General features: G+C 43.0%; 1 long non-coding RNA gene across 1 annotated transcript in view; it reads left to right on the forward strand.

The window, feature by feature from the left end:
- Positions 1 to 595: 595 nt before the first annotated feature.
- The window catches only part of LOC134911546 (uncharacterized), a 107,704-nt gene continuing 93,780 nt past the window's right edge, over positions 596 to 14,519 (forward strand). The window contains exon 1 of the long non-coding RNA XR_010176659.1: positions 596 to 767. This is a non-coding gene — a long non-coding RNA (uncharacterized LOC134911546). The remainder of the gene's footprint in view (positions 768 to 14,519) is intronic.

The raw sequence follows: 14,519 nt of genomic DNA on the forward strand, positions 1-14,519 counted from the left end.
GCATTGTGATGAGGTTTGGTGAGCGGTGACAGTTGTGGAAGTAGTTCAGGTGTGCGGTTATGCTGGGAGGTACAGTATGCAGTCATTGGGATATAATGCAGTGCTGGGAGGTGAGGTGTAGACATGTTTAAACTTAAGAGATACTACAGTACTGGGGATAGAAGAATAGTGTGTTCAATGATGTTAATGGCATTTCTGTAATTATAAGACATACCCACACAACACACACACACACACACACATATATATATATATATATATATACTTATAAATATATATATATAAACACACACACGTGCACACATACACACATGCACGCATGCACTCACCCACAAGACGACTGCTGGCCTTCCTGGCTCAGTGATTTTGTTAGCACAATGCAATCAAATTAATCAGGCAGTGTGACATTCTTCAACAGAAGGTTCTCTGGCTGCGCAGAACCTTCCGCATGGGAATGCTGCGGAAATTGGATTATTAAAACCATCAGCTCACAGGTTCTGTCACTGCGTCGGCAGGGCTCTAGGTAAGATGCCTGTTCTATGATCAGTGTTCTATGATGCGTATTCTGTGATGTCACAATCAGCTTGGCCTGGGTTGTATAGACTGCATTTGCTTGCTGACAGCCATTTGAGGGAGACACACATCATGATGCATTGTATCGGAGGTCGTTCCTGCCTTTCCTGCAAACACACACACTTCCTGCAGCTGGTCTGACACAAAACAAGGCACAAGAATGAAGGCACAAAAAACCAAACTAGGAGATTAAAGTAAGTAGGAAATTTAGTTAGTTTGCTCATAATTCAAATTCAGGACTGAGGATTAGGTAGGCCTCACATTCTGTTGGCCCCCCAGTGTTTGATTTTTATATATATTTCTCTTACGTCCTAGAGGATGCTGGGGTCCATTTTAGTACCATGGGGTATAGACGGTTCCGCAGGAGCCTTCAGCACTTTAAGACTTTTTAAGTGTGAACTGGCTCCTCCCTCTATGCCCCTCCTCCAGACCCCAGTTTAGAAAATGTGCCCGGGAGACTGGATGCACACCAGTGGAGCTCTACAGAGTTCTGCTGGAAAAGACTTTGTTAGGTTTTTTATTTTACAGGGAAGCTGCTGGCAACAGCTTCCCTGCTTCGTGGGACTTAGGGAGGGAAGTAGGAACCATCTTCTCAGTTAGTTTAATGGCTCTGCTTCCGCTGACAGGACACCATTAGCTCCTGAAGGGTACTGAACACAGCCCTTGCCTGGCTGCTGCTCACTCCCACAGCATGCCGCCACACCCTAACAGAGCCAGAAGTCAGAAGGCTGGTGAGTATTTACCGGAGACCTGCAGAGAGGGGCCCTCCGGTCATCATGGCGGCATAAAGGTAGCAGCGCAGCGCGGGACGCTGCGCAAAAACATGTCTCTCAGCACAGGGTGCAGAGCGCGCAGGGGGGGTGTGCTCTGAAGGACATGATAAATGCTTACTCTCACTGGCATTAAAGTACACACAAGGGAGCCGCTGGTGTACATACCCCTGCCAGTATAAATATTATATAACTGTGGCTGGACCGCGCCATTACAGGGTGCGGGGCTTCTCCTCAGAATTGCTTGTAACACTCAATCGGCGCCATTTTCTCCTCACAGAGACGCCGGAGCGCTGATCCTGCGCGCTGCTTCTCCTCACACATCGCTGATTCAAGCACCAGGGTGTTATAGAGGGGAGGGGAGCACATAATTTATTGAAGTCTGCGGGCTTCACATTGGATATAAAGCGCTGTGTTGGTATATATGTATATTCATTGTATGCAATACATATAGGGCGCGTGGTGTGGACTGGCAATTCCTCTGGGTCCCTCTGACAGACATTAGTGTAAGTCTGTCCCCATTAGCTCCCGTGTGTGTGTGAGTGGTGTGACTGTACACGCTTGTACCATGTCTAGAGAAAGCTCTTGCCCAGAGGAACCCATTTTGGAGGCACAAGAGTGTTCTGAGCCTGTGTGGGTGAGAAAGCTGCAGAGTAATATGGCTAAACTAGCAAAAAAAATTATCTGAGTCTGAGGAACAGACAAAGCATTGGAGACAGTCTGTGAAAGATGCTCTATTTGCTGATTGTTCCACATCATCCACTTGGGACTCCTCCAGTTCCCAGAAAAGGTCCCTGGCCCAAATTATGCAAAGGGACACTGACACAGATTCTGACACTGATGTCGACACTGGGGATTTGAGGGGGGTAGACCCCAAACTGGCTAAGAGCATTCAATGTATGATAGTCGCTATAAAAGAGGTGTTGGAATTTCCTGACACAACACCTCCACCTGAGGAAAAAGATTATTTTAAATTAAATAAAAAACAGGTGGTGACTTTTCCTCCGTCTAAGGACTTAAATACATTTTTTGAGGAATCCTGGGCTAACCCGGAAAAGAGATTTGCTATCCCTAAAAAGTTGCGGGTAGCGTACCCTTTCCCTGAAGAGGATAGGCGTAAGTGGGAGTCACCCCCAATGATAGACACCTCAGTCTCTAGGTTGTCAAATAAAATCATTTTACCTGCCCCAGGGTCAGCTTCATTAAAAGAACCTGCCTACTGCAAATTAGAGATGACTTTAAAGTCCATCTATCTTGCTACAGGTATGTTGCTCAGGCCCACAATTGCTTCTGCGTGGGTAGGTAACGCAGTCGAAAAGTGGGTAGATAACTTGATTGTTAATATTGACACGGTCAATAAAGATGACATGCTGCAAATTCTAGATCATATCAAAGATTCTGCAGGTTACTTGGTTGAGGCTATGACGGATGTAGGCTTACTGGGCTCATGTGCCTCTGCTATGGCGATGGATATGCCAATGAAATGCTGACGCAGAATCCAAAATAAATATTGAGGCGCTCCCCTACAATGGTGAGGCCCTCTTTGGAGAGAAACTAGATGCCATGATATCAACTACTACATCTGGCAAATCAGCATTTCTACCGTCGGCAGCTACGCCGGCTAAAAAATTATATCATTCTCATACTATGCAGTCCTTTCAGCCCAACAAGTACAAAAAGGCTAAAAGTACCCCATTTTCACAAGAAAAGGGAGAGGAAAAGGTAGAAAACCTACACCACCCTCAGGCTCCCAGGAGCAGAAGTCAGCAACTACTTCTGCAAAAGCCACAGCATGACGCTGGGGCTCCTCTGCGGGAGTACGATCGGGTGGGGGCACGTCTACTATTTTTCAGCCAGGTCTGGTTTCGCTCAGACCTGGATCCTTGGATTTTACAGATAATATCCCAAGGTTACAAGTTGGAATTTCAAGACCTTCCCCCGTGCCGATTTTTCAAATCAGCCTTGCCAGTTTCTGTTCAAAACAGCACAAATGTCCTGAACGCAATACACAAATTATGTCAAGACAAAGTAATTGCCTTGGTTCCTGCCGAACAAAGGAATCAAGGCTTTTATTCAAGCCTGTTTGTAGTACCGAAGCCGGATGGCTCGGTCAGACCGATTTTAAACTTAAAATCTCTGAATCTTTATTTGAAAAGATTCAAATTCAAGATGGAATCCTTGAGAGCGGTGATTTCCAGTTTGGAAGAAAAGGAATTTCTGGTGTCAGTGGACATCAAGGATGCTTACTTGCATGTCCCCATTTACCTGCCACATCAAGCATACCTGAAGTTTGCAGTTCAGGATTGCCACTACCAATTCCAGACATTACCATTCGGGCTCTCCACGGCTCCGAGAATATTCACCAAGGTCATGGCGGAGATGATGGTTCCCCTTCACAAACAAGGAGTCAACATAATTCCATACTTGGATGATCTCCTCATAAAAGCGAGATCCTGGGACAAGCTAATCCAAAACATAGCATTATCCCAGACGGTACTTCAACAGCACGGTTGGATCATCAACTTTCCAAAATCTCAGTTGGAACCGACGATGAGGTTATCATTTTTGGGAATGATACTGGACACCGAGGTACAGAGAGTTTTTCTACCGGTGGAAAAGGCTCAGTAGATTCAGAGCATGGTCAAACAACTTTTGAGACCAAGAAAAGTATCAATTCATCAGTGCATTCGCCTGTTGGGGAAAATGGTAGCGGCTTACGAGGAGCTACAATATGGCCGATTCCATGCGAGGGTCTTCCAGTGGGACCTACTGGACAAGTGGTTTGAGTCGCATCTCCACATGCATCAAAAGATAATCTTGTCAGCAAAAGCCAGAATTTCACTCCTGTGGTGGCTACAAATGTCTCACCTCCTGGAGGGGCGCAGGTTCGGGATTCAATTCAGGCCCGGATCCTGGTGACCACGGATGCAAGTCTCTGAGGATGAGGAGCAGTCATGCAAGGCAAAAGCTTCCAAGGAAGGTGGTCAAGTCAAGAAACTCGACTTCACATAAACATTCTGGAGTTGAGAGCTGTGTACAAAAGTCTTCATCATGCGGCACACCTTCTTCAAGGTCATCCCATATAGATTCAGTCAGACAATGTAACGGCAGTAGCTTACATAAACCGTCAAGGCAGAAAAAAAAGCAGAGCAGCAATGGCAGAGGTGACAAAGATACTTCTCTGGGCAGAAAGACATTCAAAAGCTCTGTCGGCAATTTTCATTCCGGGAGTGGACAACTGGGAAGCAAACTTCCTCAGCAGACACGATCTCCATCCAGGAGAATGAGGCCTCCATCCAGAAGTCTTTGCGGAGGTGGCAAGTCGTTGGGGCGTTCCTCAAGTGGATATGATGGCATCACGCCTGAACAAGAAGCTTCAGAAATATTGTTTAAGGTCGAGAGACCCACAAGCAATAGCAATAGATGCACTGGTGACCCAGTGGGTGTTTCAGTCGGTGTATCTGTTCCCTCCACTTCCACTTATTCCAAAAGTTCTCAAGATCATCAGAAGAACAAGAGTTCGAGCAATACTCATTGCTCCAGACTGACCAAGGAGGGCTTGGTATCCAGATCTTCAAGAGTTATTACTGGAAGATCCTCAGCCTCTTCCTCTTCGCGAGGACCTGCTTCAGCAGGGGCCGTTAGTTTATCAGGACTTATCGCGGCTGCGTTTGACGGCATGGCTGTTGAGCACCAGATCCTAGCCTGTAAGGGTATTCCCAATGAAGTCATTCCCACACTTATTCTGGCCAGGAAAGGGGTAACGTCCAAGCATTACCATCGTATTTGGAGAAAATATGTATCTTGGTGTGAATCCAAGAAGTCTCCTGTGGTGGAGTTTCAAATAGGACGACTTCTCCTATTTCTACAGGCGGGTGTGGATGCTGGATTGAGATTAGGATCTATCAAGGTTCAGATTTCGGCCTTGTCAGTTTTCTTTCAGAAACAATTGGCTTCTCTTCCTGAGGTCCAGACGTTCGTGAAGGGGGATCTGCGCATCCAACCTCCCTTTGTGCCTCCTGCGGCACCATGGGATCTTAATGTGGTGTTGCAGTTCCTTAAATCAGACTGGTTTGAGCCTCTACAAGAGGTAGAGTTGAAGTTTCTCACTTGGAAAGTGGTCATGCTGTTGGCCTTGGCCTCAGGCAGACGAGTGTCTGAGTTAGGAGCTCTGTCACACAAGAGTCCTTACTTAATATTTAATGAAGATAGGGCTGAACTGAGAACACGTCAGCACTTTCTTCCGAAGGTTGTGTCTTCTTTTCATATCAACCAACTAGTGGTGGTGCCAGTGGCTTCTGACACCTCAGCCGTCTCAAAGTCCTTGGATGTCATCAGAGCGTTGAGGACTTATGTTGCAAGAACGGCTAGGATAAGGAAAACAGAATCTTTGTTTGTCCTCTATGACCCCAACAAGATTGGGGGACCTGCTTCTAAGCAGACTATTGCGTGCTGGATCAGGGGTACCATTCAGCACGCTCATTCCACAGCAGGATTGCCATTACCGACTTTGATAAAAGCCCACTCTACTAGGAAAGTGGGTTCGTCCTGGGCGGCTGCCCGAGGTGTCTCGGCTTTGCAAATCTGCGGAGCTGCTACTTGGTCAGGTGCAAACACGTTTGCTAAGTTTTATAAGTTTGACACCTTGGCCACTGACGACCTAAAATTTGGTCAGTCAGTTCTGCAGGAACATTACCACTTTCCCACCCATACTTGGAGCTTTGGTACATCCCCATGGTACTAAAATGGACCCCAGCATCCTCTAGGACGTAGGAGAAAATAGGATTTTAATAACCTACCGGTAAATCATTTTCTTGTAGTCCGTAGAGGATGCTGGGCGCCCGCCCAGTGCTCATTTTTTCCTGCTGATTACGTTTATCTTTTTGCACACATGTGCTTAGATGTTGACAGCTGTTGCTGTTGCGTTATACATGCTGGTTGGCATGAGTTATGTTAAGGGCCATGTTAGCCGACATGTTTTTTGTGTATGGTGTGAGCTGGTGTGACTCTCGCCACAAGTTTATTAGTAATTCCTCTCTCGAAAATGTACGTCTCCTCGGCACAGTTCCTATACTGAGGTCTGGAGGAGGGGCATAGAGGGAGGAGCCAATTCACACTGTTAAAAAGTCTTAAAGTGCCGAAGGCTCCTGCAGAACCATCTATACCCCATGGTACTAAAATGGACCCCAGCATCCTCTACGGACTACGAGAAAAGGATTTACCGGTAGGTTATTAAAATCCTATTATTCTGATGGCAATGTGCCCCGGTGCCTTGATTCATGTATATCTCTGACCCGTCTTGATAAATACCCCGAAACGTTGAAGCTACTTGTTGTTTTCTGCATGGTCATTTGTCCCTGAGTGCCGGATACTATTTGACAGACTTCACACCAACTCCTTAATTCTAAAATAAACAAAGGACAAGGGTTCCTCTGAGTGCAACAAAGTGTAGGCAACAACTATAGAGCAACTTTATTTGAAGTGAATCCATATCATAAATAAATAAATGTTGGGCTTATCTGATTGCTTGAAAAGATTCCACACGATGCCCAATAACAGAAGTGTCTGTATTTTAATTATGACTCCATAATACATTTTTTAAAATATATAAAAACAAAGACATATAGTGTAATCCTTTTTGCATAGTTTTACCACTATAAACATACATAATAAAATTGATCTAATCTGAAAGCAACCAAGCAGTGAATCTACCCAACGTGTTTTGTCACAATGCAGCTATGTCTCATCGCTCACACTTACACAGTGGTAAACCCCTGAGGACGTTTGAGTATTGAGATATACAGTAGCTCCATCGTGATGAAATGCATTGGGTAGATTTGTTAGTTGGCCACCAGTGCATTATTGTGTAGACTTACTTAGAGTAACAAAATTGTAACTCAATTTGTACACAATATAATACTGTAATCAAGTATCATTTACATAAGACTGAATTTAGTCTGTACAGTATTACTAACAAATCTAAACTCACATTTACAATGTAAAATACAACCAAACATTTAGCTAACATTTTAATAGAACTGTATTGGTGATTAATAATTACAAATGAATGATGTAGAATAATATCTATTTAACACAATTTTATTTTTTCTGTAAGATATAGGGCGGCATGAACTTGGGCTGTATTACATCCCGCCCATAGCTTAAAAACATGGTACAGTGCAAAATCCAACATCTCACTATTTTCTTGTCACTTTTCTTTGAGCATTGAACAATATATATTCTTGCTGGATTGTCGTTCATCTCTGTTGGAGGAACAAATTCAGAGACACACTTCTTATTTGGCCGTAAAGGGTTCTTGCTGGTCCCTGGCTAACCCCATTTTAACATCCAAGTCTCTGCAGGATGGGTATTTTAAATGGACAACTCCAGTAACTTCAGTCTTAATTGTAAATGGTTTTTGACACATTTTGGGTTTGATTCCAAAGTCCTTGGTCCAGTAGGTTATTAAAAAATGTTTATGTAGATTTTCTTACCCCTTTCATGACTTATATGATGTTGATCTATTCTACCCATAGTGATATTATTGTCGACTACATGGTTGACTTGGCTTGTTTGAATTTCCACAACCTCAATGTTATTGACTATGGCCAAAATGCAGATGTCCATATAGAGGGAAATCAATTAGACTCATTCATTTAAAGGTTGTGAAAAAGGGTGGTAGCCTTGGTCTTTAACACTTAGGGCTATTCAGTTAGAACCCCATTTTCTAATTTGTTATATTAACTATGTTTGGGGCATTATCACATAGAATCTGGCATAAATTCCCGGTCCTACATGTAAAAAAGTGTCACAATTTAGCAGGACTTTTTGGGGGTGTCTGCTCAGACCCCCAAAGAAATCCCCATTAACTGCAGGCTGTCTACAGGGCTAATTTTATAGTCCTGGGAGATCAGTTAGCGTGTGGTAAATTACAGGGGCAAATTGAATTCCCCCTTAGTGTTGAACTTTTCCACCTTTCTTCTTTGCTATCCTATGATTTCTTCCCTTTGTGGATTCTTTTTCTTTAGAGCATCTGGGATACCTTTCCTGTTCATCCTAGGAGTTCCAATATAAAATGGTTTGATATGGAAATAATAAAACAATCAGTTGAGGTAACATCTAAAAATTGTTGGAGGTGAAACAGTATCCATTATTAATCAAGGGTTTCATGTTCATCATTACAATTTACAAAGACAGCGGCAATTCTCAGTAGTCTTTGTCTATCTTTCTGTATATTTAATACTGGACCATATAAAGCCAGATATGGATTCTCAATACATAAACTGTAGATATTGAATCCAATCTGAGCACATTTGGAAGGTATGTACTGTCTTTGTATAGTAGCAGATTTTCATCAGTAGAGATATATCATTCTGGGGTCAGAGTATTGGTAAAACTAGAATAAATGAGCCAGATTTTGCAGTTTTTGTATTAGAATGGATGTATTCTTCTGCTATATTACTGGAAAAGTGCAACTATTTTTTTAGCTAAATAAATTGTGGGACATCGCTTAACACCCCTCCCCCACTACCCTGACAAAAAAAGGCATTGCCATAGAATTCCTCTTCATCATGTACCACTTCAGCAGGAGTTATAAGAATTTACCGTTGTAGCACTAACAGAAGAATAATTACAAATATTGTCAGGCACTGTTGAGACCCAATCCTTTTATCTTGAAAATCTCCATGGTCTCCATGTATGCTTTGTCCAGTATTTTGATTGTTTTCCTCCGTAATTAGCTGTATCAGCGGTTATCAGAAATAACTGGAAGTAGCCAAAAATTCCACATTTCCAGTGACGCCACATGTGAAAAGAAAATGCGGTGGTTAAACTATTTTCTTGTAACTATTGCAGTCTTTTAGAAAAAAGATATTCTCAATGTAAATAGGGATTAGAGCACGGCATGTGGCACAGTTTTGCTATACTACAAAAAAAAATAACTTTACAATTGCAGACCACTCAACTAAGATATATGCTGGATGGATAGTCACCAATGACCTTGGCAATGTGGCTCAAGTGAACAAAATAATTTCCCTCCACAACATGCAATAAAACTTTGGTGTGCCTCAGTCATATGCATATACATATACAATAATTTGCCACTGGCTCCCCAACCACTCTGCTTACATGTACAGAAAGAGTGTGGCAGCTGGTGTCATTCCAATTACGTCACATAATCATTGAAAAAGCCAGCTGGCTGTGGTGATGTCAATAGGCCAGGGTAGTGGTTAAATACAGAGACAAATACAAAATAAAAGTACAAAGTAAATTCAGAAAATACAATTACAATAAATACAAACATCCATTGTCTTTCCCTTTAAAATAATATATATAGATATTGTATAGCTGTATATATCTAGCAAAATTAAAGAATTGTGCACAAGTTCATATTTGGATCAAAAATATTTAAGCTTGCAACCCAAGTCATTCATCTACAAAATCTACAAGTCCTAATGTGACATCATGCTGAAAATAATGATGATTGCATTTACAGTCAATTGCACTCAAGATAGCAGTCATTTGAAATAAAAAAGAAAGAAATAAGCCCCTGCTCAGCAAATCCCATTATGCACGGCAGCTGGTACCATATACAATAGGGGATATACTTGGTAAATAAATAATAATGCAAATAAATGGCTGCAACGTCAGATAATATAGCAGCCACACTAAGGATTTACACCCTCCACACATAATCAGCTAGTCTTCATAATGATCAGTGCTTACTGCATTTTGCACCAGGGTTTATGTTCGACCCCTGGTGCTGGTATCGGCAACCTGAAGACCACCCCTGGTGCTAACATATGCCTTTGTACACCAGTCTATTTGTATGCCAGTTCATTTATATACAGTAAACACATCATTACAGTACTCAGATTATGCTTGACTTCCCCTTCCTCCGTTGTTCCAGACCTTTATGTGTAAGGAGTCGTGTCAGTTTTCTGCTCACATACGCAATACAGAAATGCATATTTTATACAATACAAAACAAACCTACAATCCAACTATATATGAACTCTAATGAGTTTATTTTCAGTTTATTTGTAAAATACAATTATTATTCCACATACTGTACATTAGCTTATTAGTAACTTGCTTCTCACACAATGTTCTTCGGCTATTTTTTTTGTTAGTTCTTTTAACATTATTTTCTGTTTCAGCTATTATATATTTATTTTTAACAATGCATACTGACGCTTGAATGACTGCTTTCAGAATCATATTAGGTAACAGATTAATAAACATCAATCAAAGGAGGTTTTTTTATTTTTGTTTGGGGGGGGGGGGGGGGGGGGTTAATGTCAGATCTACATGCTGGTATAATTCATGTTTGAAAGATCCCCTGCAGCTCTATAAAAAGGTTTGGTACTATAGTTACCATGGAAACTTGAATACACTGTTATTTTGTGATTTTAGACATTCTTTAAAATAGCACACAAACTGCTCTCGGACTAATTGAGATGACTGTTACTGTGTGCTTTCAGCTACAACATACAATGAAAGAACAGATTGGTTGGATGCTACATTTGTAATGCAGGTCACATAATCTCCTGTTTTCATTGTAGCCTGTCAGCAGAATGAAATGATTAGGAAAACATTACACTGAAATCTGAAAATGAGTGAGGACTGAGAAGGCTACAGTATAGAACAACAATTTCAGTGCTGTACACTTCCGTTCTCCTTTAGAAATGATATAAAAAAAAATGAAAAAACATTTGTAGATGGTTCTTGCAGTGAAAATTAGTTGTAAAATAAATAGGGACTCAAAAGCACACTAGAGGTGGGTATACACTAGGCGATGTGCTCTGTGAGCGACGTTCAGTAGCGGATCTTGCCACGGGCAAGCAGGACTTTAGCCCGGGGCGCCACCTTCCGGAGGGCGCCGGCGCCTTCCGGAGGGTGCCGCACCATGGCAAGATCCGCTGCTGCTGGCCCCCCGTGCCGCTGCCCGCTGTCCGCTGTGAAGGGAAACTAGACGCTATGCGTCTAGTTTCCCTTCGTCGGATGCCCGTTGTGAAGGGAAACTAGACGCTACGCGTCTAGTTTCCCTTCGTGGAGAGGACCTTTACGGTAATGATGTGCGGTGCGCGTTGACGTAATCGCGCACCGCACAGCAAAGTTCCTCTCCACGAAGGGAACTAGATGCTTAGCGTCTAGTTTTCCTTCGTGGAGAGGACCTTTGCTGTGCGGTGCGCGATGACGTCATCGCGCACCGCACATCCTACTACAGTACAGGGGGGCGTAACTGACCACGCCCCCTGTATGAAGCCACGCCTCCTAATGCCACCCGGGGCGTAAGAAGCCCCGGAACCGGCCCTGGCGACGTTGCCTAGTGTTTCCCCTCCCAGGCCAGAACGGTCGGCGGCTGAGCATACACACTGAGCGATATGACGTTCATACTGCTCAGTGACGTCACGCAGCGGCCGGGCCATGCAAGCAGCTCTTGGACGACAGTCCAAATTGAGCTGCCTTCACGCCCAACAGTGAGAGTCATTAACGACCTGTAGGGCCGCGCATCGCTGGTTGGTGGCGGCATACACATTTGTCGAGAAAGTGAGCGACAATCTGAGGAAGGGTGAAAATTAGCAACGTCGGAAATTAATACTTAAACAAGATACATTTTAGTTTATACAGGATGAAATTGGTACACAAATGTAAATTTTAATGTTTTTGTAAGTTAGTAAAACTAGAGAAAAAAGAATGGTAAAAATATTTAAAGTTCTACCTCAGAGAAAGTTCATAGCAGCTACGGTAAGAGAAATTTGACTTGTAAGATAATATAACTGACACCTGCTGTAACATATTAAATCACCCAGAACAGGAAAAGTTCTTGACAGCTGCTGACAGTACCAAGTAACCTGATGGGCTGACAGTCATGTGCTAATAGTACAGTTGATGGAGCTGCTACATCCTTAGAAGTAGTAGATAATGGAGAGATCGATGTCTGCTGTTTCCGAGGGCACATAAGCTAATACAAAGTTGTAAATACAAAAGGCTTTTAAGAAACTTTCTAGCTAATAATATGGAAACAGAATAGTCAGACTTCTTCATGCTCTACTCTATTATTAAGAATAACTAGACATTTCAGCCATCATTGGTCTGAGATGGGTCAGACTCATCTTCAAATTTATTCTATCAATCTACCCTATATAGTTTTATATATACACTTAAGATCTATTGTTTAATAGAATGTACTTTAGATAAATGAGAACTACAGTAGAAGCTGACCGCTTACTTTTCCACTTGTCATCTTTAGAAGGTTTGATACATCTCCCACTGAGACCTTTATAGACTTTACTATGAGACTTTGTCAGTGATAAGTACTAGTGTACATGCCCAGTGGCATCAATCAACTCCATTTTAAGCATCTTATCCACCTTTCTTAAATTATTTTTAGGATGTCATTCTGGCAGGGGCGGATTGGGATGGAAAACCAGTCCAGGAAATTTATGCAGCCCAGAGGGAATGGAGTCTGTCAAAGGGGGTGGGATCCCTCCTCATAGGGCCTGATTCTGAGTTGGATGCAAATGTCGCCTTCCCTGCAGTTTTTGCTGCAGTTGTGTCTGTGACTTTAGGCTAATCACACTACAATGCACTTACCTGGCATACATTCATGCAGCTGAATACGCAAGGCTGAGATGCCCACTTTCAGTGTCTATAGATGCTGCAATAATGCTTTGTGTGCCTTTTGACACCATCATCAGTCGCACCATTGAGACTCTAAGATGGCCTCCAATGTAAGCATGTGAGGAATTCAGTGTATCTACAGCCAACCCACTGTAACCACCTAATAAAGCCCAACACATTCCTAATACACTTCTTGGTGCGTGCGTCTGAATCTTTAATGCAACTCAGGATGAATGCATGGTGCAACTCAGAAGAAAAACATTGCACAGGAAAAAAGTAAAACACATTGGCCCAAACAAGAAAAAACACACACATTGACAATAAAATACACTAACCCGCCACCCCCCTCCCCACACACACTCCCCCACCCCACACACACAAGGGGGAAAAACAAAACACACTGAACACCACAGGAAAAAAAACATATTGGCCAACACGGGAAACGAACAGACATTGGTCTCTACAGAAAACAATAAAACACTTTGGCCCCCACAGGAAGGAAAACACATTTATCCCCAACAGAAAAAAAAGCACATTAGCTACCACAGGAAACAAAAACACATTGACCCCCACAGTAAAAAAAAACACAAACAAGCACTGTGGGGTAAATTTACTAAGATGGGGTTATATTTAACATGGGATGTTGCATATAGCAACCAATCAGATTCTACTCCTTATTTATCTAGCACCTTCTAGAAGATAATTCCTGGAATCTGATTGGTTGCTATGGGCAACATCCTATCTTAAATAGAGCTCCCATATTAGTAAATATACCCCACAGTGTTTGGATGTGTTTTTTTACTGTAGGAGGTCAAGGTGTTTTTTGTTAAATTTACCCCATTGTCTCCCACAGGGGAAAAAAAACCACAGTGATCTCCCCAAGAAATAAAAAAAAGAGTGGATACTGTATGGCCTCAAAACATTGGCCCTCATTCCGAGTTGATCACTCGCTAGCTACTTTTTGCAGCCGTGCAAACGTATAGTCGCCACCCACGGGGGAGTGTATTTTCACTTTGCAAGTGTGCGATCGCATGTGCATCCGAGCTGGACGAAAAAGTTTTTGCAGTTTCTGAGTAGCTCTGAACTTACTCAGCCCTTGCGATCACTTTAACCTGTCCGGTCCCGAATTGATGTCAGACACCCACCCTGCAAACGCCTGGACACGCCTGCGTTTTCCCTACCACTCCCAGAAAACTGTCAGTTGACACCCATAAACGCCCTCTTTCTGTCAATCTCCTTGCGAACGGCTGTGTGAATGGAATCGTCGCTAGAAGCAGTGCACAGCAACAATGCTGTTTGTACCTGTACGTATGCGCAGTAGTAACCTGATCGCTGCGCTGCGAAAATCGACAGCATGCGATCAACTCGGAATGACCGCCATTGTCTCTGTAGCCAGGGGTGGATTGGGAACAAAAAGCGTCCCTGGAAAAATTTGTACTAATGGCCCCGCATGGGCAGCACCAGTGGTGTAAGGTCTACCCATGGGCCATGGCAGCAGCACCCTCCCCCCAAGACTTTCCAGATAGTGGGCATGTCCAGCATCAAGGGGGA

The sequence above is a fragment of the Pseudophryne corroboree genome, chromosome 4, assembly GCF_028390025.1.
Source record: "Pseudophryne corroboree isolate aPseCor3 chromosome 4, aPseCor3.hap2, whole genome shotgun sequence".
NCBI classification, from domain to species: domain Eukaryota; kingdom Metazoa; phylum Chordata; class Amphibia; order Anura; family Myobatrachidae; genus Pseudophryne; species Pseudophryne corroboree.